The sequence below is a fragment of the Austrofundulus limnaeus genome, unplaced genomic scaffold (genome assembly GCF_001266775.1).
Source record: "Austrofundulus limnaeus strain Quisiro unplaced genomic scaffold, Austrofundulus_limnaeus-1.0 Scaffold184, whole genome shotgun sequence".
Classification (NCBI taxonomy): domain Eukaryota; kingdom Metazoa; phylum Chordata; class Actinopteri; order Cyprinodontiformes; family Rivulidae; genus Austrofundulus; species Austrofundulus limnaeus.
The window spans coordinates 629,471-633,230 of NW_013952586.1; the positions used below are offsets into that span (position 1 = coordinate 629,471).

The 3,760-nt window shown below is 37.7% G+C and overlaps 1 protein-coding gene across 1 annotated transcript in view; it reads right to left on the bottom strand.

Annotated features, from left to right (window-relative positions):
* The window catches only part of LOC106524376 (protein yippee-like 2), a 19,387-nt gene that overhangs the window by 5,942 nt on the left and 9,685 nt on the right, over positions 1 to 3,760 (bottom strand). The gene's annotated exons all lie outside the window — the stretch shown is intronic.

A 3,760-nucleotide genomic window follows, 5' to 3' on the forward strand; every position in this document is an offset into this window, starting at 1 on the left:
TTTCAGTTCCATAATTCAATTTCAGCTCCATAATTCAATTTCATTTTCAAAATTCAGATTTTAGTGTCACACATCCTGGTCCTTGAAAAAGCCAGGCAGAGTAATCAAACACAGATCCACAGATTTATGTTTCACTTCGGTGAAGTTTCTCTTCTGTAATGTAACAGAGTTGATGCAATCCACTGTAAAAGTGACAAAAACAGACAAATTATTTTATTGCAGTGATTAATTTTACCTATATGTAGAAAATGTTACATTTACATCACATCATGTATCAGTCAGCAGCAGCATCTGATCAATATGTGATCCATGATGTGATTKAAATGTAACATTTTCTACATATAGGTAAAACTAATCACTGCAATAAAATAACTTTGTWTTTGTCACTTTCACCGTGGATTGCATCAACTCTGTTACATACAGAAGGGAAACTTCACCGAAGTGAAACAAATCTGTGGATCTGTGTTTGATTACTCTGCCTGGCTTTTTCAAGGACCAGGATGTGACACAAAAATCTGAATTTTGGAACTGAAATTGAACGCAGTCAAACTGAATTTTTAATAAAGCAAAATACAATTTCAAAGAAAATTATTTCAGAAACAAAACTTTAAATTCAATCTCAAACCATTAAATTCAGTTTCAATTTGGTAAAATTCATTTTCAAAGCAATGCATTCAATTTCAAATTATGTACATTCAATTCAATTCAGTTCAAAAATACTTTATTGATCCCAGAGGGAAATTAGGTAAAAGGTAGGTTTAGGTAGGTTTGTATATTCAGGATTCAATCTGAGCAATTCAAATTCAATTCCTGCTGGTACAAGATTTATCCCATACAGATGTGCTAAAACTGAGCTAAACTTGAATAAGTCATTCCCTTTTACACACTCTGAGAGTGACATGTACAGTCAAACATACTGTTATTTTCACAGAATGACCAAGACGATTAAAGCTCAATCACTGTTCAACATGAGCTGATCTTAGTGTTAAACTCTGGCAGTAGGTGATATGCATACCCTAAAGGGTTTTGACAAACTACCAAGTGAAGTAAATCAGAGATCAGTAGCAATGACACGCCTACAGCTACACACAGCACACATGGTGGCGCCTGTGAAACAAATCAGTGCCGACTGAGCTTTAAAAATGGTTGCTGCCCTGTTTGTCTCTGCTGGAAAGACATTGAAGAGGAAACTTACAAAGTGAACCTACAGAGTAAAAAATAAATCAATATCCTGAGACAAAACAGACCCAAACAATTCTGTCTGTTTTTTGTCTAATAGCATCTTTTGTGCTGCCAGCGGCTGCGTACGGCTCCCAGAACTGTGTCACGCAGGAGGTGGATGTAAAGTGTTCTCTCTCCCGGTCGATCATGTGAGCTCTGTTTTGTCTTTGACTATTTTGGTTCTGAGCTACAGAGGCCTGTTATCAGATTTCCCTGAGCAGAAGTGCACTGGGTCAAACCTCTCCATAGAGCCTTCGACGGCGGTGGAAAACCTATACTCTCCGCTCAGTGCTGTTCGGTACATGTGACCACTGCTCTCTCTGACCCGTGAGGTTCGGACAGGAATAGAAACTACAGAGAAGACAGGCTACTTTTAAAGCTGTTTTCCCAGGGGGAGGGGGGGTATCAAGCACATAAGGAGAATAGTTATTTATATGCTGAATAGATGAAGTCATGTTCAGAGTTACGCATGGAGCTGCTGAAAACAGAGGTTAGATGAGGACTTTGAGCASCCTTGGTGTGAGTTAACGAGAGTAGCACTATGAGAAACAATAACACCATCAAGTAATGATCAAAGTTACACAAATACTACAAACTACATGAGGACCACTTAGGTCAACTTAATAAAAATTAGATTCAATATGGAGCCGTAGTTTGATGACTTTTACTTTACTTATGGAGTAAAACAAAGGAGAACTCACTGAGTCCTGTCTTATGGATGGACAGCTAGGACAATATACTGTGTCCTGTCTTATGGATGGACAGATTGGACAAAATACTGTGTCCTGTCCTAGCTGTCTTATGGATGGACAGCTAGAACAATGTACTGTGTCCTGTCTTATGGGTGGACAACTAGGACAATGTACTGTGTCCTGTTTTATGGATAAACAGATTGGACGACTCACTGTGTCCTGTTGGACACTGTCTATGTTCCTCTGGTGAAAGTTGGAGCAGGGACATGGTTTTACAAAGGGTTCACTTGTGACCTCTGACCCTGTGACTTTAAAATCAACAGAGGTTAGATGTGTCATGTCCTGTATGTCCATCCATGCAGTCTCACATTTCTGTTATGAATGTTTTCCTTTTAGAGGTCGGACAAGAAACTGTCCACAGTCAGACGGCAGCATATGTCTCCGGCTGGGTGTTTAAAGAAAAGAAGGATTGTGAGTGTGAAACCCTTCAAGGATCCAGTCATCTGTCTTTATAGTCTAAACTCTGACTTCTGACRGGATTAACCTGCAGCTCTTCAGCTCAGCTGAGATGTGACGGGTGTGGATCTGTTGCAGCTCTTTCTAACATGAGACCTAAAATGAGTCCTGSTCTAAACGCACCGTGTTCAGTCAGTTCTGACAGGCGTCATCACAACGTCACACGTTTTATCTACAGTTCTGTGCTGAAGTCTTTAGATATCACACATTTCTTTGCATTTTTCTCTCTAAGCAGTCAGACTTTCTAATACTTTCTAATAGAATTAATCAATAATTCATCAGGCAACCTGAACGTCTTTCTTTGGCTCTTTGAGGCCTTGCCTACTAGCAGTCTATCTCAAAAACACGGTTGGTTCTACAAAAATAGTGATTTTATTTATATAAGCACTGTGTCAGTCAGTCAACTAGGGATGGTTTCTAGTTTACAGCCTGATGTGATTTTGTTTTTCTTAGTAATTACATCCTAAAAAATCTAATCAAATCGAACTTATTTATATAGTGAAATTAAAAAACAACTAAAAATACATTGTGTACTACATATACAGAACTTTTAGGAGCTTGACTGGAGAAGGTAAAATGTATTGATCTGAAGCCAGTTTGTGTTTCAGACAGTTCATTATTTTGTCTTCTTCCTGTTAGCTGGAGGCTCTTGTCTTTGACTGCCTCCTCTGACATTCGATGTGAGAGAGCAGTCAGTGTTCAAGCAATGTTATTTTTCTTGTTTTKTTTTTCAGTCTAAATAAGTGGACAAACTTTGTGCTATTTTAACCATTCAAAATATTATGCAGAAGTTGGTTTTTGTAACTTTTATACTTTTCAAAAATAGAAACACAGTGAGAGTGCTTCAGTTCCTCTGGAATTATCTTATTTTTGTACACTTCCTCTATTTTTGTCTTTCAATGCTACTTTTAGTTTTTGTTTGCCACCCTGCTACTTCTGGCTTTTAGCTAGATTTTTTGCTATATTTAGCTTTTAGCTGTACTATAGCAATTCTTTGCTCTTAAATGGCTTTTTGCTACTTTTAACTTGTAGTTAACTTTTTACACTTCTAGATTTTAGATGAACTATTGGTACATTTAGCTTTTAGCCAGCTGCTTTTAGCATTTAGCCAACCTTTTGCTGCTTTTAGCATTTAGCCAACCTTTTGCTGCTTTTAGCATTTAGCCAACCTTTTGCTGCTTTTAGCATTTAGCCAAGCTTTTGCTGCTTTTAGCATTTAGCCAACCTTTTGCTGATTTTAGCATTTAACCAACCTTTTGCTGCTTTTAGCATTTAACCAACCTTTTGCTGCTTTTAGCATTTAACCAACCTTTTGCTGCTTTTAGCATTTA